At 43.9% G+C, this 26,136-nt stretch overlaps 1 protein-coding gene and 1 non-coding gene across 3 annotated transcripts in view; both read left to right on the top strand.

Annotated features, from left to right (window-relative positions):
- LOC126262536 (high affinity cAMP-specific and IBMX-insensitive 3',5'-cyclic phosphodiesterase 8) overlaps positions 1-26,136 on the top strand; it is a 1,685,047-nt gene that overhangs the window by 1,204,660 nt on the left and 454,251 nt on the right. The window lies entirely within an intron of this gene.
- Positions 20,757-20,831, top strand: Trnas-cga (transfer RNA serine (anticodon CGA)). Its single transcript has one exon. It is a non-coding gene; the product is annotated as a tRNA-Ser (tRNA).

Genomic DNA, 26,136 nt, shown 5'->3' with positions numbered 1-26,136 from the left:
CATAGGACTAGTGGCGCTTTGGGTTTAAATGCGTTAGAAATCACAGACCTACGTTTTTTAAAATTATCTGATTCCCATCGCAGTTTATCCAAGCTTTGGACTAGCTAAATGGCAAAAGTAATTTTATTGTCATTTAGGCGTGTTTAAACTCAACTTACAAGCTTCGTCAAGTTTTTGTATCTTTTTTGTATTTTTTAAGATTGCTATTTACAATTCATATATTTTTTATTTGTATACATATTCTGATAAATTATTTACTTTAGTTTTGAAGGTAGGAGATAGCCTTCAAGCAAGCCCTTATCTCATCATCCTCCTCGTACTTTTTCAATATTTTCTCCAGCCTTTCATCCTGTTTCATGTACACTGTTTTCCTTCTTTTACTTTCCATACACAGCTCTGTTCTCATTAATTCCCACGCTGAATTTTCTGCTTCTGTTTTCATGCAAGTAATTACATCACTAATTTTAGGATTCGGTTTGGAAAGCATATTATTAATATTGTTATGCCAGCCCTCTACAGAGTTAGTTGTTCGATGGAGCCGTTTGTAGCAGCTCCAAAGGCTGATAGGGTTTTCTTCATTTTCCAACTATCTCTCTACACAACAGTCGAAAAAGTCAGAAAACCTAGGAACATCCGGTGCCTGTGAATGTATCTCCAGCCAGCCATCACATACATTTTCAGGTCGTAGAAACGTCAGCGCAGCACACATGCGAATTTGTTATCTGACTTCTTCATTTTCCTTATATTCGCGAGTGAGTCCAAGATCGCGAACTTTCCTTTTCCTTTTCCTCTCATGTGTAAATAGCAAATGTTCAAATGTGTGTGAAATCTTATGGGACTTAACTGCTTAGGTCAACAGTCCCTAAGTTTACACCCCACTTAACCTAAATTATCCTAAGGACAAACACGCACACCCATGCCCGAGGGAGGACTCGAACCTCCGCCGGGACCAGCAGCACAGTCTATGACTGCAGCGCCTTAGACCGCTCGGCTAATACCGCGCGGCATGTGGAAATAGCACTGAGGACGTTGGTAACATATGTATAATTGCAGAAATCGCTGCTGATTCAAATTCTACAGTCGCACTTGCAGGGTTCCATTCTGTAATATTTTCACACACGTTTCTGAATTTCGGATGCATCCTCATTCCTTTTATTTGCTGATAATGTAAATGCCACTGGATAGATATTAGTCTCATTTTTATTACTTCCAAAATCTGCATGAACTGCATATATCTGTGAAAACTATTTGCTACAGAATTTGAACAAACCATCCATACAAAAGTCTCGTTTACTTCTTAGAGCCTCTCTCCCTGCTCTTCCCACAAAAAAATATTATCATGTCTCCTGATTTATCATCACTTAACAGGAAACTACTGCCATCATTCATAGTTAGTATCTCTGTTTTAAGTTAAATCTCTTCTCTTGTTTCTGGATCCCTCTCACTTCCCTGCAACTTTGCCCTTTGCTTCTATAACGTCCTCTTCGCTGTTCGCTGCTCTGGCATTTCTGTCACAAAGTCGTACCCTCTATTATGCAAGTTACCTAGCTCCTCTGAATAGATTTTGGAAATAGACGTATTTTCCTCTCGCGCCCTCTTCTTTGCCTGGTTCAGAGTCCTCTGTACTTCCAACCTTGCGTCATCCGGAGCTCCACATTGATGCTCATGCCAAAAAAGCACTGCAGAATTCTTTGTTTTAAGCTTTCCTCGACAATGCTTCTCTTTCTGTTTTGAACAGTGCCAAATCACAGTCCCATCTTCCTTCGTTTTCTTCACTGTGTAAGAACAACCTTCATAGTGGAAACTAGGCTTACCACGAATTGTCGTTGAAACTTCCATAACACAACTGCTGAGATGGTAATATCCAAGTGGCACGATGTGAAGTCTATGAAAACTAGAACGATGCTAACAGGCAGACGGCACTGTGCGGGAGGAGTTTTGCCGAGTCCAGGGCACAGGTAGAGCAAGGTGATTAGGACTGTCCGGCTGCAGGTAGGACGGGACACAACGGACGCAGGTACGAGGAGGAGAGTTCGCAGATTTCTAGTGCGGCGGAAAGTTCGCAGGGCGGAGAATTCATACATTCGTTGAATTCAGCGTTAGAACTGCTCCGCCTGGCTTACTGTCGCCCGCAGGCAGCGGGTCTGTCCATGCTAGAGGTCTGCAAATTGGAAGTTTTGCTCGCTCATACTCGCTCGAGTAGACCACGCTCGAGCATGGCTTCTCAAGAGTATGAATGGTCGAAGTTGGCAGGCTGTGGTCGAACGATTTGCCGCGGGGTGGGTAGAGACCGCGCGGTCTGACGTGCCCACCTCGCTGTTGTCGTGTCAGGTATAGGAGCGGATCTGTGTGTGTTTGCAGACTGATATACTCCCATCAGCTTTGGAGCTACACTCAGATCATTTTAGTTATGCTGTAAATGTATATTCCTGGGTGACAGGGTTTAATCGCAACGTCATTATGATCCTATTTTTTTCGCCTACAACCCTCAGCGCTTCGCAGTTGAAAGCTGTCAATAGGGCTGCCGGATGTCGCGGATTTCCTTGAATTGACTTGATTGTAGGAGTAGCAAACTTGATTTCAGTAGCAAATAATAAATGTATTAAAATTTCATGCATGATGTGGCTTTTTTTTTTCTTCCATTTCAGTGTTTATAATCACATACCTCTTGAAATGTGTATCGTACCATGATATACACTGAAGCGCGAAAGAAACTGGTATAGCCATGCGTATTCACATACAGATATATGTAAACAGGCAGAATACGACGCTGCGGTCGGCAACGCCTATATAAGGCAATAAGGTCTGCCACAGTTGTTAGATCGGTTACAGCTGATACAATGGCAGGTTATCAAGATTTAAGTGAGTTTAAACGTGGTGTTATAGTCGGCGCAAGAGCGATGGGACACAGCATCTCCGAGGTAGTGATGAAGTGGGAATTTTCCCGTACGACCGTTTCACGAGTGTACCGTGAATATCAGGAATCCGGTAAGACATCAAATCTGCGATATTGCTGCGGCCGGAGAAAGCTCTTGCAAGAACGGGACCAACGACGACTGAAGAGAATCGTTCAACGTGACAGAAGTGTAGCCCTTCCGTAAGTTGTTGCAGATTTGACTGTTGTTCACTGGAAACATGTTGCCTGGTCGGAAGAGTCTCGTTTCACATTGTATTGAGGGGATGGACGTGTACGAGTATAGAGACAACTTCATGAATCCATGGACGCTGCATGTCAGCAGAAGACTTTTCAAGGTGGTCGAGGCTCTGTAACGTTTGGGGAGTGTGCTGTTGGAGTGATATTGGACCTCTATCCTGTATTATCACCTGCATCCATTCATATCGATTGTGCACTCCGACGAACTTGGACAATTTCAGCAGGACAATGTGACTCCCCACGAATACAGAATTGCTACAGAGTGGCTCCAGGAACGCTCTTCCTAGTTTAAACACTTCCGCTGGCCACCAAACTCCCAAGGCATGAACATTATTGAGCATATCTGGGATGCCCTACAACGTGCTGTTCAGAAGAGATCGCTACCCCTTCGTTCTCTAACAGATTTATTGACAACACTGCAGGATTCGCGGTGTCAGTTACGTCCGGCACTACTTCAGACATTAGTCGAGTCCACGCCACGTCGTGTTGCCGCACTTCTGCGTGCTGCGGGGACCCTACATGATATTAGGGAGGTGTGCCAGTTTCTTTGGCTCTTCAGTGTAGCTTGCCTTATGCAATAACGAAAATTTGGAACCAGTTTGGAGTAACGCAGTAAAACTACATAACTACCAACTTTTATAATGGTAGTAGGCTTCGGTCGGTCGGAGTGGCCGAGTGGTTATAGGCGCTTCAGTCTGGCACCGCGCGACCGCTGCGGTCGCAGGTTCGAATCCTGCCTCGGGCATGGATGTGTGTGATGTCCTTAGGTTAGTTAGGTTTAAGTAGTTCTAAGTTCTAGGGGACTGATGACCATAGCAGAGCCATTTGAACCATAGTCGGCTTCGTAATCAAAATTCACAATGTATAGCACCATGTGTTTTACTGATTCAAATTTGAGTATCTGAACCTAGATGCCTAAGAAAGCAAAAATCTAACACGAACAAAATTGTCTCGAAATCATTCTCTGTTAGCGTAATTACAATGGATCGAAAAACGGTTCAAATAGCTCTGAGCACTATGGGACTTAACATCTGAGGTCATCAGTCCCCCAGAACTTAGAACTACTTAAACCTAACTAACGTAAGGACATTACACACAGCCATGCCCTAGGCAGGATTGGAACCTGCGACCGTAGCAGCCGCGTGGTTCCGGACTGAAGCGCCTAGAACCGCTCGGGTACACCGGCCGGCTACAATGAATCTACTCGTTTCGGGTCAAGTCTGCTATATCCAACCGGTAGACGCATTTGAGGCTGGAACACAAAACATTCTTCTCGCTAAATTAGATAACTCGGCGAAGACTACTATTACGCTCCCATTCCTCAATTGTATCGTCGTCACCACTAACGATTCGGGTTAAATATCACTCCAAAAAGAGAGAATTTATTCTTTTATGTACACTGCTGGCCACCGTAAATGCAACACCCTGAAGGAAGCATCCGAATCAAGTGAAATTTACACCATGGGTTTGCAGCGATGAGATATGCAACTGATTAGAATTTCAGCGCAGACGCACATCACGTGCGCCTGTGGCGCCACCTCATAGCGCCATTTAAGGCTTGGCGATTTCGACGAGTGTACGTTCGGCACGTGTGTTTACCTTGTGGTTGTTTCACAAGACGATCAGTTATGCCTCGTAGACGACAGCGAACATCGTTTGATCAAGTATCCGAGTTCGACAGAGGAAGGATAGTGGCTTACCGAGATTGTGGATTATCATACAGAGAAATCGCTAGTCGTGTTGGACGAAACCAAACAACTGTAATGCGGATATGTGACCGTTGGATGCAGGAGGGTACGACGGACCGACATGGTCGATCGCATTCACCTCGGTGCACCACTGCACGTGCTGATAGGCAAATTGTGCGCATGGCAGTGACGGATCGCTCAGTGACATCCCGAACCATAGCACAGCACATTGCGTCTGTAACGCATCATCCATTGTCTGCGCGTACCATTCGACGCCGTTTACAGCAGAGTGGTCTGTCCGCAAGACGTCCATTGCTTCGTCTACCATTGACGCAGAACCACAGACGTCTCCGTCGCCAATGGTGTGATGACAGACGGATGTGGACAGCAGAATGGAATGACGTTGTCTTTACTGACGAGGCACGCTTCTGTCTGCAGCACCACGATGGTCGGATTCGAATGTGGAGACACCGTGGAGAGAGGATGCTGGACAGCTGCATTATGCACCGCCACACTGGTTTTGCACCGGGTATTATGGTATGGGGCGGTATTTGATATTACTCTCGCACGCCTCTAGTACGCATTGCCGGTACTTTAAATAGCCGGCGCCACATATCCGAGGTGCTGGAGCCAGTTGTCCTTCCTTACCTTCAGGGCTCGGCCCCAGCCATATTTCAACAGGATAATGCGCGACCACACGTGGCACGCGTTGTCCAAAGGTTCTTCGTCAATAACCAGATTGAAGTGCTTCCCTGGCCGGCTCGCTCTCCGGATCTTTCGCCGATAGAAAACATGTGGTCCATGGTTGCTCAACGAGTGACCCAGATTATATCCCCAGCTGCCACACCAGACGATCTTTGGCAACGTGTGGAAGCTGCTTGGGCTGCTGTACCCCAGGAACACATCCAACGTCTCTTTGACTCAATGCCGAGACGTGTGGCAGCGGTGATCTCCAACAATGGCGGCTACTCTGGCTACTGATTCTGGCAGGAACCACATGTCACAGACGTCTGTAAACGTAATCATTTGATACTTGGTCAACATGTTATCTACAAAATAAATTTTGTTGTGCTACCTCTTGTCTTTCTTGGTGTTGCATTTACGGTGGCCAGCAGTGTATATGAAATATATTCGCAGTTGCGAATATGGACAACCGTCAGCTGTATACTGACATAACGAAACTGAAAATTTGTGCCGGAAGGGAACTAGAACCGGGATTTCCCACTTATCGCCGGCCGCGGTGGTCTCGCGGTTCTAGGCGCTCAGTCCGGAACCGCGCGACCGCTACTGTAGCAGGTTCGAATCCTGCCTCGGGCATGGATGTGTGTGATGTCCTTAGGTTAGTTAGGATTAAGTAGTTCTAAGTTCTAGGGGACTGATGACCACAGATGTTAAGTCCCATAGTGCTCAGAGCCATTTGAACCATTTTTTTCCCACTTATCACGAGCGGCCGCCTTACCATTTGGATATCCGAGCACGACTCACGGCCAGACCCACACTCGTTAACCATATGTCTACAACCTGCTCTTGTATATCCATTATGTATATCCCCAAATAGTGGAGAACATTTTAATTGGAAGTCGCTTGCCCTCTGTCGGTGTGTAAATACGATATTGCAGTGCCTGTTGTTTAGAAGTACGATGCAAGTCTCCTTCGGACATGCCTGCATGTGTACTGGCGGATCTGTAAGACAGGAGACCAGAGCACTTTACATAGTACATGTAGCCGGCAGCGTTATCAGTTACTAATGAAAATCCCTCCTGAACATTTTTACGACCACTGCCTTTCACGCTCAGGATATATTCTTTCGAATCAGGTTTCGCTTTCGTACTCTCCATCATCTCACGCTCACGTGATATGCTAGTACAGCGGACGACTAAGTGGCACTCGGGTATCCTTAACGGTCAGTCGCGTTATTCGAGCGTGAAATGTTTGAACGAGCATTAAGTAAGTCGAGTGCAGTTGTTCTTCGCGGCCAAATCGGGTGTATTGACATCTGCCGGACTTGCACGGAACTACGTGCTCTGAGCAAATCGAGATAGCATAAACGTCAGATGCAGACCTCTAGTTCATACCACGCGTGTCGTGCGTCCCCAATGGCAGTTGTCAGCAATTTCCGCTGCGATAACCACGTTAGCTCATCTACTTCCATCGCGATGTCCGCTGGCGGGAACACTAAATGTGCAAATGATGTTACACGAATAACCATCAGCTAAAACACGATTACGTGTATAACTTCAAACTACGAATATCCACTCCCCGCACTCCACTGGTTTCACAAATAGAATGTGGCGGTGCATTAACATTTTTTCGAATATGGAGAGGTACTCAGTTGTTTTGATCTATAAGAAATGGTTACCTGTGTACCTACATGTACACCTTAAAAAATCGCAGTTAGTAGTGAATACACATTGCTGTTGTTGTGGTTTAATGTAAAGGCACTGCAATATTCTTAATCATATACCAAACTTCTCGAAACACGGAACGTTCTAAAACGTAGATACAAGAACTACTGACAGTTAATTCATCGCTGGTTATTCACAACTGCCACCAGTTGCCAATTCGAGTGTTTTTTATCCACAACCCTCTGATGCAGTAGAGAGGTTGGACGTCATGTAGGTACTAACCCATTAAAAATGTTTGGAAGGGATGAACTACATGTTGTAGCACTTCAGGCAGCACTTTTATCACTGAAGTTATGAAAGAGAGAAACTCTCTTCATGAAAGATAATCCACACTATTAGTGAGTTATGAAAATTATGGTATTATGGTAGCGGTTAACCTTTACACTGCAGTCTACATTGTTTTGTAAAGAGTACGCTTGAAGTAACACAGATTTCAAGGGAATCATTTCAAAGATTTATAGAATTTTGTATTCGAATTTTCCGATCATTTTGTACTCCCGTGTTATACGTACATCGAAAGTATCCTACCAGCGCAATCACTGGAGAAAGAGAGGAAGTAATTGACGTCATTAATGTTCTAACAGGAATACACGATACATATGTAAGCCGTACACATAACATTCCTCCACGATGTTCTCAAAAAATACTAATATAACAGTCTGCTTTATGGATATGGTTTACAAATATAAAAATGAGACGAGCAACTCGTCAGTCAACGTGTATTCGAAGTTTCTCTTATGTATCGAACCATAGCCATAAGAAAGGTAATATTTAAGATACTAGAATCTAAATATTTTTGGGTGCAAAATTATTTATACGAATGTAGGATTTGAAAGTAGGTATTTAATTTGGTATTAATTGTTTTGCTTTCTGAATTAATTTTTTAACTGGTGTGGCATTCAAAACCGTACTAGTAGAATGCTATTGACTAAAGTCATCTTTGAAGCAGCTATTTGAAAGTTAACGAATTACAGTTTCTATAATCTTGTGTCTGTAGGCCTATTCATTATTCCCATTGAATAACGTGCTATCATTCTTCTGCCAGACGAGAAAACTACGAGTACAAGTTTGCTTGTTGTTGCAAATGCCCGAGTTCTACCTAAAACACCTATGTTATCGCGGTTGTTATGGAAATGTGCTAACTTATTTCATTATGGTACTTGCAGGAACGGGCGCTACGGTTGAAATTTTTTGCCACATACTTTGCTTTTATGACTATGAACGCATTCAGCGCTGCACACCACACTGCTCGTTTTTCATTTGTAAACGTCGTTATAAACGATTTTGTTTCCATAAATGTGCACTGTCCAAGTGAAAATGCTATTCAAATCGGATTTTTTGTTTCTGTTGTAAAATGAATAATATTCTCTTCATACGAAAAATGTTTTCAGTATTTTTGCGTCACTGTGTTATGCGACTGCACATTTACAGTCGTAACAAAAAATAACGTTTCGTGGCGTAAATTCGTTGACTACTTCAATTACACCTTTGCAGATACAGTTCATTCACATATTTTCCGGTAGAGCTGATAATTAGAAATAAAAGTGTAAATTATACTTTTATTGTTAGCCATTCTCTATCCGAAAAAGCCCTAGTTAGCTCTAAAGGGAGAAACGTTTGAACATTGATTACTTAGGCTTCTTTATGGTCTGATCTCCTTTCCGTCTTGTCGAGTGTTCTGAGGGGACTTTGCATTTTAGTGGTTACAGTTGATACATGAACACGTTCAGAAATCCTCCTCAGTTTTAATTACGAAATAGTCAGGTAATGACAAGAACTGATCACATTTATTACAGCGTATCAGTATACTACCGGTTTCAGATGAGAATACACGATTGTTTTACACGTATTTAATTTTCGCTGCGAACATTCAGCAGAATGGAACAGTGTTCACTCTTGAAGAGGCTAGCCTCTGAGAACATGTTACATGATTTCCGGTGTATCCGCACTTCAGCAGTACAATATCACAAGCCACGGCTGTCACAATTTCCACAACTTTGCCACGATTATGCAGTGCCTTAATCACTTCATTGACGCTATGTATTTGCACTTAAACGACAAATAAGGGAAGAACATACGACAACTCGGCAACATGGCTTTGGAAATCTGACGTGTGCTAGAGTATATTGTTTCAAGTAGATGTTCGGCTCTTTGCCAAATAACACCACATTTACCACTGTCGTGAATATGCCAGTCATGACTGCGTATTAATGGACATTCTATTTTCAGCGACTTGGTTTTTTTTTTTTAATTTTTAGCTGCTTTAACCTTTAAGCATCGATTGTACACAAACGCAGAATTTTACAGATAAATCACCTTGATGGGTGGTACAACAGACACATCTCCTTGTTGCTAAAATTATTTTTATTCTGTTTTATTGTTCAAAGTGGAGTACTTTTCTTGTTAGTAACGCCCACATTATCTTTGTCAAATATTTTTATAAAAAACGTATTATAAAATCTTTGACGGTGTACTGAGATACTTTTGACACATCCGTTATAAAAATTAGGCCGTGGTCCTAGCGTTTCTAAAATATTGCTCAAAGAACGTTGGCAGTGTAATACGGGCTTGAGCAGCTGCGTCGCCTTCTACATCTGCAACCCGCCGCACCGAAGCTGTGCGCCTTGTCTGACAAAGAAGACACGCTAAAACATGTTTATTATCATAAGTGCCTGCTCGCTCCTAAAAGACAACATCAGTAGTCGAGGAACAGAGCTTCAGTTTTATTTTCGGTGTGAACAAGCTGAATGCTGATAACTTCGACTTAGGTCGATGTACAAAGATTCCACTCAGAGACTCACAGGGCTGATTCTATCCATAAAAATTGTTATGTTAACTTCTAACGCTAACCGTCACCTACTAACCATCCAACAGAAAAGCCTCAAACACTAAAACTACTAAAACTATTTACGGGCCAAACTTGGGGATTACACCACTCCACCTATAAAACCCTGAACCGACCCATCCTTTGTTACGCAAATGTTGCTGGATCTCCGCCCCACCAGAGATCTATAAATCCCTCCAAATGCGCGAACTGCATGCACTCCATCTCGCTTTCCGTAACCGTTTACCTTTGCCCACATGGTTCCTCTACCAACTCATCAAATTCCTACCCCTTATTAGCCACATCGAACACCTCCGAATCGCCTGTGCTATCCACAGACTAGATCCCAATAACCCCATCGTCTCCCGTCTGATCATCAACCCTGGTAAGCTGCCGCGCCTTCACAAACACAGTCCTCCGTCCCTACACCTCCAGACACTCAATATGCTATCCCAACGCAACTTCTTCCAGACTAAGATCCGCCCCGATATTTATCCCTCCTACCAACTTTAACTCTTCTCCACCTTTCCCACTCCAAGCCAGGATCCTCTCTCCTCTCTCCTTTCTCTCTCCATCCATCCCATCCTTTTCCTCTTGCAACACTGCCGTACCCACACGACACACTACTCCTCACCCTCTGTCCTTTCCACCGACTGTATTTCCCACTATCCACCTCAGGTCCAACTTCTCATCTCCATAGTTTTCCTATCTAACATATCCGTATCTTTCTATCCACACCCCTCAACCCTGTGGAATATACTCTCTCCTCCGGCGGGACCTCTCATCCTGCTGCAGTCGTTCAGATTGTAAGTGAAAGTGCAGTGCTTTGCTGTCTTTATCAGTAAAACTTCACCTTCCTGAGATGTGTCTTTAAATGTATATATTTCCGTTTTTTAATTGTCTGTCTTTGATTTTTAATTTAAAATAGAAAACGGACCCCAAATTTTGTTTGTATTTCCCATTGTATTTTTTTTTTAATTCGCTTGGGTGAAGAGCGGAGAACTGTACTGCTGACAACCCACTCCCTCCCATATAGGGGGGGGGGGGGGGGAGGGGAGGCGTGAAATTACAGTAAAGAAAAAATTGTAATTCTGAATAGAGTATGGAGTTTGCTGTTTCGTAGACAATACATTGTACTGAATTTATATTGTTAAGGAATTATTTTACAATTATTTAGTCTAGCAGCTCAGTTACAAGGATAGTACAGTAAATATTAACCGTCTGGCTCGAACAAAATAACTGAGAGATAAGACATTGCAGTAGTGAGCGACCAGTTCCTAGCGTGAAGTCATCCATGCTTGACAAGGCTCTTCTTCTGCCTACAAAACATGCAATGCAGCGACCAAATGACTCTCGAGGACGAACTACCATTGCCTGGTTCTTATAACACGACCCACTGAAACGTCAGTCACAAAGTTATTTTGACTGCAGTTCAAGAGCTCAACAAATATGTTTTTACCATCAAACAACATGTGACTTATAAAATTGAAGCTACATTATTTCTCTACGCAATTACTTCCATTTTTTAGCGTATGTCATATCGATACACGATCTTTACAATCTAGTACCGTTGTTGGCTACCTCCATGCCACTAAGTCCGTTGCTCACTAAAAAATTGTTCACCTCCTTACCACTTCCAAAACATTGTTGGAAAATTTTCGAAACTGACAGCATGTATTGTAAAGGTTTATTTTAAATAATTATTTAAATGAAAACGTTTTTAATATAAAAGGTTTTTCAAACGGACTAAAAAGTATAAAATAATTTCTCCTAGTGCTCATACAGATTCCTCACCCCATACAGTCCTCCTGAAAACTTGTGCTTGTAAATTCTTAATTCCTATGACAATATATGTAAAATTTAAAACGAATAACGTGGGCTCATACGATAGATAACTGATGCACAAATAGTTCATCTGAGTCATAAACAATTTTATTGCGCTGCAAATGATATGAACTGTTGTGTGATTTTTCTCAACGACAGCTATTATCTACACTCCTCAGTGTTATCTGTTGCACGTGCCCCAAGTTTTAAGTTTTAAATTTTACAATTGTTGTCATAGATATTAAAATTCACAACCACACATTTTCAGAACTGTCTGCTTTGTATTAGGAATGTTTGTGGGCTAAGAGAAATTATTTTATTTTTTATTCCGTTTTAAAAACGCTTTTTGTTAGAAAGATTTTTATTTGAATGATTATTTTCTGCTTTTTACTGTTACGCTTGTGAAATTTTTCAATCGATTTCAAATATTTTGATGAGACAATGTAAAGGATATAGGATCCCCTGACAGGCTAGCTTTCTCAAGAATGCACACTGTTCCATTCTGCTGAATGCTCACTGTGAAAATTAAATATATGGAAAACAATCGTGCATTGTCATCTGAAACCGATGGTAGAGTAACACATTGTAGTGAATGTGATCAGTTGTAATTGTGTGACTATTTTATATTTAAAGTTGAGGATATATAATGAACGTGTTCGTGTTTCAGTTGTAGTAAGTGTAATGCAGAATCACCTCAAAACACCCAACAAGACAGAGAACTGATCAGGCAGTAAAGAAACATAAGGAATTAATGCTCAAACATTTCTCCCTTTAGAGCTAACTACCGCTTTGTTTCGGAAAGAGAAATTTTATCAATAAGAGTGCAATTTACACTTTGGTTCCTAATTATCCATTTCACCAGAAAAAATGCGAGTTAACCGTTTATGGAAAGGATATAACTGAGGAAGCCAACGTGTGTACACAAGGAAACGCTATTTCTTGTCACATTTTTCTGTAAATGTGTAATCGCATAACACAGTCACACAAAAACACTGAAAATTTTTTCTTATCAAGAGAATATCATTCATTTTTCAACAGACACAAAAAATTGAAGTTTCACTTTGACAATGCACATTTATGCAAACAAAATCGTTTATAATGACGTTTATGAATGAGGTTTCACAACAGAAACATGTGGTAAATTCCCGGTTTATTTGTCTATCTTCTCCTGCGTCAACCAATATATTGCTTACTCCTACATATATCTCACGAAAAGACCGTGAAGGTATAAACTGGATAGAATCGAGCTCCCACCGAGGCTTACCAGCAGTCGTTCTTACCGCGAAACATTCGCGGTTGGTACGGGAAAAGGAGGAAACAACACTGGTACACGAAGTACCCTACACAGCACATAAGACAAAAGAAGCGAGTTAACGTGACATTGTCATCCAGATCTGAGCTATCTTGAAGGTTTAAAGTCTATAGCTCAAAGGGAAGTTAGTTTAAAATCAGTTACAAAGTTTGTACCGAACAAACACACCAGAAAGCGACCTGACAAAAACGTCTTAAAAAATCCCTATATTCTTACCCGTGATATCGTGTATTTCGACGATGTGGGATGTGAAACAGCCTCTACTCTTCGTCTAATCAGTCAACCAGCCTTCCACTCCTAGTCCTTTTTATGTGTAAATACATCTTTAATATAACTTTGTTGTTCTATAATGTTTTGGATTTATTAAGCTCTCCAGGGTGTCCTTTCTCTGCCTGTGCTTCCTCGTTTCTCCATGCCAGTGGGCACAATCAAGCTGGGAGCCGGAATGGAATTGTTTTTATTTTCATTGTTATTAAATTTCTCGTTCAGCATAGATTGTATCTGTAACCAGCTGTCCTAAGCATGGATGATCACTGGACTGAAATTATTATTATTATTTTCGATAATTCCCTTTTGAGAGAACGATTGAACTTAAGTAGGCATGATTGCTTCTTCTGTCTTCGTTCTTCCCAAATTCTCTTCATGCGTTCACTGTGTTCGCTCTTGCGTTCTTCCGAATATCTTTTTCCCGTTCTGTTCTCCGTATGTTCTTGTTTAAGTGTGTGTATCTTTATGATGTTTCTAAACTATTGTCTATTGTTTATGTTGTCTTGCGTGATCCCAGTTCTTTAATGCCTTCCTCTGCTTCAGTGATCCACTTTGTCTTGTTTACTATCTCAAAGATTTGTCTTGTGAGCCTGCTTTTATTCATCCTGTTGATATGTCCATAAAATTTCATCCTTCTCTTTCTAATGGTGTCTGTTATTGTTTCTATGTCTTTGTTTCTATGTCTCTAATTGGCCTCTTCATCCAAATTCCTTCCCGAAACTGTGGTCCATAGATTTTCCTCAGAATTTTTCTTTCCTGCTTCTCATTCTCTCTGATCTTCGTATGACCACGAATCACTGCAGTTTCTGCAGCATAAAGTGTTTCTGGTAGGACTACTGTGTTGTATCGCCTTAGCTTCGCATTGACAGAAATATATTTCTTATTATAGTCAGTCCAAGTGAGCTTAGATGTTTTTTTCTAATCTGGAGATTCTGTCTTTATTGGCTATTGAGTTGAGTCCTGACGGTTGGATTATCTGTCCCAGATATCTGAAGTGGGCAACTTGTGCCACTTTCCCGTATGGTTCAAATGGCTCTGAGCACTATGGGACTTAACATTTGAGGTCATCAGTCCCCTAGAACTTAGAACTACTTAAACATAACTAACCTAAGGACATCACACACATCCATGCCCGAGGCAAGATTCGAACCTGCGACCGTAGCGGTCGCGCGGTTCCAGACTGAAGCACCTAGAACCGCTCGGCCACCACGGCAACACGCAAACAGTTTACAAACTTAGCCGTTTCGTAAATGCTTTCACTCTTGCTTCGAAAGCCAGTGATAATGCGCTTTTGGACGTCAGACAAATCGCTCCATTTCTGCTTTACGACAACGACTGTACTGTTTTCTGTGTCCTCCCGACATGCTTTGTCACTGCTAGTGCTGCCAGATGGCATCTGTGACTAGACTGTGTAAAGAAATGACATAAGACATAGTCTCTTCTCGTAGCGCTACAGACGAGCGTTCTCTATGTGTGATTCAAATCATGATAACTGTTTTCTTTGTAATTATATTTATGCTTATGATAGTTATTATAGCCGAATGGAAGCATTATAAAATTGTATGTTGAGTAAGATATACTTTAAAATGACAGGGTATGCACCATAAATTTCGAGAGAGCACTTTCTAGGAAGAGTCGTGCAAGATACTACTTCTTCCTGCATACACATTGAGAAATGACCAAGATGAGAAAATTCGAGAAATTAGAGCTTATACAGAGGCATATTGAGAGTGATTCATCCCACGCGCCTTTCGCGTGTAGAACAGGAAAAAGTGGGATGGGGGGTATCACTTAGTAGTACCAGAAGTACCCTCCTCCACACACCTTTACGTGACCTGCCTAGTATGAAGTAGATGTAGATAAAATAATACAAAACAAACAAACTTTTCAGGTGACAATGCGTCATGCTTTTTCATAGGCTGTTACGACAGAGTATGAATCATAAAAGAAGGAAAAACAGGATATAAATGATAAGCAACTAGAACCAATGCACTGTCAGTAAGCAAGAGGGCATACTGTAGAATGTTACGTCGACCACTGGTGGCGCTCTGCTGGACATTTGCACGGCGGTGTCGGCGCAGATCGGACAGGGCACACACCACCTCACTGTGGGCATAGGGAGCATTTCTGGTGGACGAGGACTTTCGCCATTCCGGTAGGCTGTAACGTAATGAGCAGGTAGTTTCCAGTATCACTGGGCGCAAATTTCACCCATTTTTGTAAAGGTGCAAACTGCGCCTGGGTCCGATTTCGCTGGCTGCTGTGGCCGAGCGGTACTAGGCGCTTCAGTCCAGAACCGCGGTGCTGCTACGGTCGCAGGTTCGAATCCTGACTCAGGCATGGATGTGTGTGATGTCCTTAGATTAGTAGTTCTAAGTCTAGGGGACTGATGGCCTCAGATGTTAAGTCCCATAGTGCTTAGAGCCATTTGAACCATTTGGTCCGATTTCATATACGAGTATCTTGTTGTAAAGGGCCTTTCTCCGCTTCGTACTGACATTCGCCGTTTTCATCTGGTATCAGTCCGTCGAAATTCACGTATAGGCGCTATAGAGAGTAAATAATCGCTCACTACGGCTAGCTCTGCACCTATGAAGGAATTTTCTGGCACATCAGTGGGAAGAAGTGACTGAGGTCCCATGTCTCACGGGCCAATTTAGAGCGACTTCCCTCATCTGTTGCGAAGAGACGCGACGCTCACACAACACGAAGGTTCAGGCGCTACGCAGGAAATTTCACCGAGCGTCCATCCACGAGGGCCACTAAACAAATAACTTCATAGACTGCTGCTATTTAAAGACAGTTTGCATAAACAAGAGGACAATCATAGCTGGATCACAATGTTTACCTGCATTATGTGGACGAACGCGGCTTGTGGTCAGAGACTTGAGTGGAAATCTTTTCGGATCACCTTTTGTGCTAATCACACGACCAGGCCGCTCCACGGAGTTTGGATTCGTTCATACACAATCCAGTCACAATAATTGGTCCACCGGCTATGTTCGACGTCTATGTGCAATAACCACTCACAGACGACAGCTGGCAGTACTAGCGGTGGAGGGTACATAAATCGTGTCAGGGGGACGCGAAAAACAGCACAGTCCCGCTTTCGGGCGAAGACTGGACGTATTTCCAAGACGACTAAGTTTGCAAATTGTTCGCGTGCCGCCGCGGTTAAAATATTCGGTGCAGGGCAAAATGGAGCTAACGAAAAGCAGCGCCAAGGCTCCTATTGCTCATCACGGGCCATAGGTGAGAGGGCTGAAAGACGCATGCGGAGATGTGTACGGTCGAATAAAGGTACAACTGTTGAACAACTGCCTGCCCAGATTAATCAAGGGGTTACCAACAGTGTGTCCTTAACGACCGCTGAGCGAACGTTGCTGCGTCTGAGTCTCCGCAACAGGTGTCTAATTCATCCACCCATGCTGACTGCTGCTCAACGGCCATGAAGGCTGGAATTTTCAAGCCACAGCGCAGGTGACCTTTCCAGATAAATCATGTTTTATGCGCCGTCGGACAGACGGCCATTGTGAAACATCTGAAAGCAAATACCCTGAATACAGATGGGAGCGTTATTGTCTGGGGTATATTTTCGTGGCATTCTCTTAGTGATCTCGTCATTCTGGAAGGCACAGCGCGTCTAAACACGTACACATATATCCTTGGGTTCAATGAACATGCCTAAATGAGGTTTGTGTTTCTTTGGCACAATGGCACCTGTGAGCTAGACAATGCAACGTGTCACACAGATCGTAGTGTACGTACGTGTTTCGAAGAGCACCTGGATGAGTTTACCATACTGCCCTTGTGACCAAACTCCCTGGCTTTATGTCCAATCGAGAATCTGTGGGACCACCTCGATCGGGATGCCGCGCCGTGGATCCTCAACCGAGAAACGTAGAGTAGCTGGCCACGCCTCCTGAGTCGGCATGACTCCATATCCCTGCCGATACCTTCCAGAACCCCGTTGACTCTCTTCCTGCACCTTTAGCTGCGTTCCGCGCTGCAAAAACTGGTTACTCAGGCTTTTGGCAAGGGGGTGTATTAATGTCAACGGACAGTGTATGTGTCACGTCTTATTCGGTGGCAACTGCTGCGCACTGTCTTATCCAGCAATAAAATCTACGCATTTATGAGCTGGAGTCGGAAACCTAGGAGTTTGATCTGAACCACACTCCTGAAATCGATTTCATCTACTGCTAGAGACCATGTTACACGCCACATGAACGAGTTAACTGTCGTCTATGGCTCTTCTCTGGTTAATGTATCTTACGTCATTTCATTACAGAGCACTACAGCGCAAAAAAATACACAAAAAAGTCACCGATGCCGTCTCAATATCATAAACATTCAAAGTCGGTCATGGTAATGGATAATAAAACCGTTAAAATATTGAAGCTGTTTAGAACATGCTACCACGATGTTGGAAACGCAGGTGCTAACATTCTATGAAAAACAAGGAAGGCATACAAAAACTTGTGCCATGCTATAGCAGTTGGCTGCAAAATGGTGGGAGCAATATAAAAACATAGTTTAAGGCCTGTAATTTTTTCCAAAAAATTATTTTTTTCTGTATCTACACCCTTTTTCTTTTTATTACCAAACGAAATTTGTTTTCTGGACGCACCAGGTAGATCTGACTTTTCACTGCTGAAATAATTTTCACTAAAACACGTTTGTCTGTTAACGTTCTCATTTCCCCATAGTGTAGCCGTTTTCTTCATCCAGGTATTGTAAACACTAAAGACGTTTCTGCTTGCCAAAATTTCGTCTCTTTTGTGGAAGAACACTTCCAGGAAAACTACCAGGCCCTCGTGCAAAATAAAGGTTAAGAAAACAAAACACCAGAGAATCCATTACTGCACTAGGGTGAGCTCGGTCAGAGTAGGTTAACCCACGATCCTAGCGGACAATGCCACAAACTCCTGTTTCTGCACGTGTGCAGTCTGACTGTATTCAAGATTTCAGAACTCCACATTCGACACAGTCATTTGATCGTTGTGTCCTCGGAGTCTTTCACGATTGTAAGCCTTAACGAAATCTTCGCGGTTTTCAAGGCGCATCGGTTCGAATAAATCACTCGAGCTTTTGACAGATGACTCTGCCACCTTCATCAGGAGTAAAATCCACCATTTTCAAGGGCTGTCATAGTGTTCTGCTAATGAAGGCTGGCTTTGCTACATGAGGAAAGGTGCAGGAAACGATCCCTTGGAGGACAAGGACCGAAAGAGAACATACGCACGTATGGTCGGAGATGAATTCCAAAGGAGGTACACGCACTTGTAGATGGAGTGACCCCGGTACAAGAAGCAGACAGATGGTCTATCAACGTGATGTAAGCCTGGCACCCGTCTGGAGCATTCTCTGTGACAGCTGCAATTATCTGCATTACTTCTAATGTGTGCAGGCCTCATTACCTACGAACTTTCTTCCTCTGTGGCGGTTTTGTCGTTGCTTTGTCTCATACGACACCACGGATTGGGATTTCTGTCATCCAAACTATTCACAGATGAAGCTACCTTCACAAGGTATCATCAGCCTTCAAAACACCCACCTGTGGGTGAAGAATCCGCATGGTTTGGTGACAGCGAATCATCAGCACCCGATCAGCGTCTATGTGTGTTTGAGGATTAACTGTCTACCGCCTAATGAGACCAGGGATCCTTCCACAATGCCTCTCAGACGAGGAATATTTGCACTTCCTGCGGATCATTATGTCGCTCCTGCTTAAAGAAATGCCATTGGTGGTACGAAAAGTACTGAGGCTACTACATGATCGTGCTCCAGGTTATTGCCATCTTTAGTGTGAATCTACAGGTACAGACAGAACATTCACACTTGCCTCGTGTGTTCTTGTGTGTGCTTTCGATCATTAAAACTTACGCTGTCAAAGGTCTTTTATCTCAACCTTCAAGAGGATGTACCTTCCTAGAAACGCATTTTCGGCCGTATGACCATCAGAACGAAAAATTCTCCAGTTGTAGCGCAAAAAATGGGAAATATGCCCTTGGCAGAGTTAGGGATGTAAAAGAAGGGAACTAGCTTTTCGAGTTATCTGGAAGCTTAAAGACACTTAAAACACTGACATATTCGCGACTTTTTCGAGTTAATCCTACTTTCCCAGCGCAGTGAGCTCTATTAGCCAGCTGTTCCATGTGTGGTGAGGGGTGTGAGAACAAGTACACAAATGTACGTGCTTCTAGAGAGTGGGATCTAGAATTCGAGAGTGGGGCTACATTTATAACTGAAAGCATCCAAGAGAGTGGATGCATGGATACTAGCCTCTGATTACATCTTTTGTCATATTGGAAGACATGACAAATGACATGTTGAATGACATAATAGCATGTGTCATGTTACACAACATGACATCATTTTATCACGTTCCTTTACTTGATATCGACGACTACTCCGGTATAGGTTTTTATTTCTTTTTCTATTTTAGTGTCTTATATCGTAGCGAGGGATAAAAGCTTTCACAAAACAACAGGACGACCATTAATTACAAGTACTGGTATACCTTCTTACAGAATGTGAAGCAATGGGCACAAGCTTAAAACACAAACTGGTGCCCGTAATAAAACTCACAAAACATGTGTTATTGCACGTAACATCTGAATAAAGCTAGTTTTTTGAAAGAGGGTTTTCAGTTTTATCAAATTCAAATGGTATGTATTGGACTCGCTTTAAACCGTTACCTTGCGATGATTTCACGTAGGAACAGATTTTACGTGCTACATTTAGCTCGTCTTTACACCATCGTATCTCGACAATGGATGAAGGTTACTGAATTTAAAAAAAAAATTATTTTATCCATTTATCTATGACCGTGCAGATTTTGAAGCGACCCGTTCAAGTTTAAAATACAGAAATTGCGCGCTTTCAAGACCTCCCAGAAAGGCGTGCACGTAAAACCCAAACGAAGCAAGATTTGAAACTTCCTGGCAGATTAAAACTGTATGCCGGGCCGAGACTCGAACTCGGGACCTTTGCCTTTCGCGGGCAAGTGCTCTACCAAGTGAGCTACCCAAGCACGACTCACGCCCCATCCTCACAGCTTTACTTCTGCCAGTACCTCGTCTCGAACCTTCCAAACTTAACAGAAGCTCTTCTGCGAACCTTCTGCGAACCCCAGGCTGTGGCTAAGCCATGTCTCCGCAATATCCTTTCTTTCAGGAGTGCTGGTTCTGCGAGGTTCGCAGAAGAGCTTCTGTTAAGTTTGGCAGGTAGGAGACGAGGTACTGGCTGAAGTAAAGCTGTGAGGATGGGGCGTGAGTCGTGCTTGGGTAGCTCAGTTGGTAGAGCACTTGCCCGCGAAAGGCAAAGGTCCCGAGTTCGAGTCTCGGCCCGGCACACAGTTTTAATCTGCCAGGAAGTTTCATCTCAGTGCACACTCCGCTGCAGAGTGAAAATCTCATTCTGGAAGCAAGATTTTTTCAAACAGTAAAACGTTGTCTTAGACCAATACCCGATACACCGCTGAACCAAATTTGAATCGTCAGTCTCGCTCCAGTCCGGAGTTATTTAAGAGTGACTGTTTTTTTTTCACCTAATATCCGAGAGTGGCTGTTTTTGCACATAAAATCCGAACAATGCACAAACAAATAGTACCATAAGCCTAGCATTAACTTCAGTCAGATAAAATCTTTTGCAAAAGGAATTAATCGATTCGCACAATTGCCTGGGTGCCAGCTCCAATTCGTCGTTCAAATCTTGCTTATTAACTGTAACATAGTGACAGTAAGACAAATGTTGGAATGGCTATACAAGTGGCCGCTGGTCCGAGATATACCATTAAATTTTTTACCCCGTGTTCCTAGCTGAAATAGGAACGGAGCACCAAGACCTCGCTCCTCCCCGCCACCCAAAAGCACGATTCTGTGCGCGGTCTTTTCAGACATATTTCTCACAGCGCCCCCGCGCTTCTTCTCAGGGCTCGTTTCCCGCAGTTCGACCCGATTTTAGAAAATTAACTTGTATAGGCAGATAGCAGCGTCTAGATCGTTCCAGACGTGACGCTTGGGCGGAAAGACGAGTTGGGTATCTCGTGGCATACGCGGTCCGTCGCGGAACCTGGTCGTAAGGGGTTTTTACTGATGAAGGCGGAGACAAGCTGTCGAAACGTTGGACGTTTTATTCGAAACGACACGGCTCGGAAACCGAGAAGGTTTTATTCAGTCGGTCATTGGAGTTACGGGCGCACTCGCGACGTGTTTGGCAGCTGATTTACGCACGAGCGCGTGACTCGCCCCGAACCGGGTATTCTGTATTGACTGGCAAGTCGCTAGCGGCAGTCGGGCTTTACGTGCGGGCAGAAGTGGCGCGTCGCAGGGCTCTGTGGTGACCGGCAGCCTAATTGCCGCGGCTCCGCGACCCCGGCACCATTTAGCGACTAACGAGCGCGCCTCTGCCGGCGCGCCTGGGAGATTGACGGCCCGCGAAGGCCGGTGTCCAGCGGCGCCTGCTCGTTAGCGCGACGCGGGCCGCGGGCCGCCACGCCCGCGCATTTCATCAGTCGGGCGTGAGTTATGGCCGCGGCGGGCCGCTGACGGACGGCCATATCAGTAATTGGCCGCCGCACAAGGCGCCGCCTTTTCTTGTGCTGCGCCGCGGCGGCCGCCTTTGAGAGCGGGCGAGTAAGTCATCCCCGTGACGCTTCTTGTTACTGCCGCCCCACCTTCCGTCGCGCTCCCGTACGCCAGAGCTGCACTCGACCACCTGGATCGCCGCGGCAACTCGCGGAAACTTCACGATAGCGATAGGAAAAACCGACCGGCTAAAATCGATGTCGGTATTTCGGTTCCGAATAACTGGTATTTTTCGGTATTTGTTTGGTCACGGCCATAACAGGTGTTTCTTTTATTTTTTACTAATACACTACTGGCCATTAAAATTGCTACACCACGAAGATGATGTGCTACAGACGCGAAATTTAACCGACAGGAAGAAGATGCTGTTATATGCAAATGATTAGCTTTTCAGAACATTCACACAAGGTTGGCGCCGTTGGCGACACCTACAACGTGCTGACACGAGGAAAGTTTCCAACCGATTTCCCAAACACAAACAGCAGTTGACCGGCGTTGCCTGGTGAAACGTTGTTGTGATGCCTCGTGTAAGGAGGAGAAATGCGCACCATCACGTTTCGAGCTTGATAAAGGTCGGATTGTAGCCTATCGCGATTGCGGTTTATCGTATCGCGACATTGCTGCTCGCGTTGGTCGAGATCCAATTACTGTTAGCAGAATATGGAATCGGTGGGTTCAGGAGGGTAATACGGAACGCCGTGCTGGATCCCAACGGCCTCGTATCACTAGCAGTCGAGATGACAGGCATCTTATCCGCATGGCTGTAATGGATCGTGCAGCCACGCCTCGATCCCTTAGTCAACAAATGGGCACGTTTGCAAGACAACAACCATCTGGACGAAAAGTTCGACGACGTTTGCAGCAGCATGGACTATCAGCTCGGAGACCATGGCTGCGGTTGTCCTTGACTCTGCATCACAGACAGGAGCGCCTGCGATGGTGTACTCAACGACGAACCTGGGTGCACGAATTGCTAAACGTCGTTTTTTCGTATGAATCCAGGTTCTGTTTACAGCATCATTATGGTCGCATCCGTGTTTGGCGACATCGCGGTGAACGCACATTGGAAGCGTGTATTCGTCATCGCCATACTGGCGTATCACCCGGCGTGATGGTATGGGGTGCCATTGGTTACACGTATCGGTCACCTCTTGTTCGCATTGACGGCACTTTAAACAGTGGACGTTACATTTCAGATGTGTTACGACCCGTGGCTCTACCCTTCATTCGATCCCTGCGAAACCCTACATTTCAGCAGGATAATGCACGACCGCATGTTGCAGGTCCTGTACGGGCCTTTCTGGATACAGATTATGTTCGACTCCTGCCCTCGCCAGCACATTCTCCAGATCTCTCACCAATTGAAAACGTCTGGTCATTGGTGGCCGAGCAACTGGCTCGTCACAATACGCCAGTCACTACTCTTGATGAACTTGTGGTATCGTGTTGAAGCTGCATGGACAGCTGTACCTGTACACGCCATTCAAGCTCTGTTTGACTCAATGCCCAGGCGTTTCAAAGCCGTTATTACGGCCAGAGGTGGTTGTTCTGGGTACTGATTTCTCAGGACCTATGCACCCAAATTGCGTGAAAATTTAATCACATGTCAGTTCTAATATAATATATTTGTCCAATGAATACCCGTTTATCATCTACATTTCTTCTTGGTGTAGCAATTTTAATTGCCAATTGTGTATGTGTTGTCGTGCAGTGTGCAGGACTCGCTCTCGCCTGCCGGTAGTTTCTCGCCATCGTCGCCGGACATCCATTGTATTGCAGAATGGCAGCAGCCATAGTCTGGAAATATTTGTAAGATGTGTCGTAGAATGAAGTACAACGCTTCATTTGCTTTAAAAGATTTGTCTGCCATTTCTATGAAACAATAAGATGTCCAAAATTATAGTAACACTAATAAATTAAAACTATAACAACATTTCTTTCACGGTACACAATAAAAATAGAAATTAGCTCACTTGCTGCCTTTGGATGCACAATATTTTTTATCTGCTTGTAACCCTTGAAAACGAAAATTCACACGAAAAACAGAGTTCTTGTATCTCAGTTTTCACCCTTTTGCACTGTTTATTCGTAATGCCCAAATAGTGGTATGATCCCCGATTAAAACATGATTTTTGGGTAGAGTTTCAAAAAATTAGGTTCAGTAGGAGAATACTAGTGATTTCATGCGGTATCCAACCACTTGGCACTTTTTCGATAAACGCAACGAACGGCGAAAGCACTAAGTTTCCTTTTGATTGCCTATTTAATTTAAGATTTTGATTATGTGTGTCTTGAAACTGAGAGTGTCAAATTTTTTCCATCTTTGTTCGATTTCTACACTTGTTACAGAAAATAATAGGAATAAAAGGCGGAAAATCGTTATTTAAGAAACCGGTTATTTTGATCGGTTTTAACGCTTTCGTTAAGCTGGCGTGGAAAGAAACCGATATAACCGAAAACCGGTTGTTTCAGCGCTAACCGCCATCCCTACTTCACATGAGAACGAGTGGGTTACTCGAGCCGCAGTCATTCCCATTCTTCGTGGTCAGCCTTGCTAGCTGTCGTGCCGAGGTTCTGAGTTCTGTTCCCGGTACTTCCAGAGATTTTTATTTCCTGGGAGGACTCTGACGCGGTTCTCTCCCCCTCCTCATGCCAGTTGAGGTGCTACTTTATTGAGAAGTAGCGGCTCGAAGGTTTCGAAAGTCAACAACGGCCGGGAGAGCGGCGTGCTGACTCGTGCCTCTCCACACCGCATCCTCATAACGCCAAATGGCAGATGTGGTGGCTGGTCGGCAACCGGCGATCCTCTGGATCTGATCGCAGAGTTACCACCTCGTTTTACGGTTCCGTACCTCCGTCGGTAAAAATGGGCTTCTTGTAGGCTCACTAGGTTCTCTGTCTTTCCGTCCTTATGCCTGTCAAGAAGACTTTTTCTCAGGAAAGGGGAGGCGTACCAAGTTGAAATTTACGTCACATACTAAATCCTATGGCCCCCGGTGACGTAAAAAAGTTAACCTTCCAAGTCAGTGCAATCAAAAGATAAGACCATTTATCTCACATATTTTAATACTTGTAGAGTGTTAGGTTGGGTTGTTTGTGAGAAGAGACCAAACTGCGAGGTCATCGGTCTCGTCGGACCAGGGAAGGACGGGGAAGGAAGGCGGCCGTGCCCTTTCAAAGCAACCATCCCGGCATTTGCCTGGAGCGATTCAGGGAAATCACGGAAAATGTAAACCAGGGTGGCCGGACGCGGGATTGAACCGTCGTTCTCCCGAATGCGAGTCCAGTGTGCTAACCACTGCGCCGCTTCGCTCGGTATACTCGTAGACTCAGTCATTAAAATCTATAGGTACGTCTCATTGATCTAGAATCAAGAATTATTGAGTGCTGACTCGTGCCTCTCTCTTCACAGAGCATCCTCATAACGCCAAGTGGTAGAAGTGGTGCCTGGTCGGCAACCGGCGATCCTCTAGAAATTCTCAGGAAAGGGGAGACGTACCACGTTTAAATTAATGTATAACTATAAAAATGCGTGGTTTTTTTTTTTACCAGACGCGTTTCACTTTATTGAGGTAAAGTATCATCAGTGGTCTGAGATTAAGTTATTTACGCGTGAAAAACAGTGGGTTAAGAACATTTTGATTTGTACTTAACGGTGATTTTCGCTTGATTTCTCGCTTACATCGGGAAATGCTCTGAAAATATGCATTTTAGCATTTTAGAGGCCATGTTAACTATACTTTTTTGCTTCGAATGATCGTTTCTGTTATATCTCTGAGTAATTACCATTCCTCCTGGAATACCATGTACACACTGCCGGAAAAAAATAGTACACCTAGAAAGATGATATTGATTTTGATCCGATGACGTCGTGTATCACCTGGGGGATAGTTGATGTGCTGATAATGGTTTCTACGTCGTCTGTCAACAGGTAGAATAGTGACGCAGCTACCAGAGCGCCAACTACGTATACCCTGTTATGGGGAATGCTCACAGCAAGAAGGATCAGTGTGGTGCAAACGTGGGAAGGCAGAAAGCTGCCATGGCGCGGAGACGCACTCGTGATTCCTA

This window comes from Schistocerca nitens, chromosome 6 (assembly GCF_023898315.1).
Source record: "Schistocerca nitens isolate TAMUIC-IGC-003100 chromosome 6, iqSchNite1.1, whole genome shotgun sequence".
NCBI lineage: Eukaryota > Metazoa > Arthropoda > Insecta > Orthoptera > Acrididae > Schistocerca > Schistocerca nitens.
The sequence above is the reverse complement of the archived record's forward strand: the minus strand, read 5'-3'. Positions and strand labels throughout refer to the sequence as shown.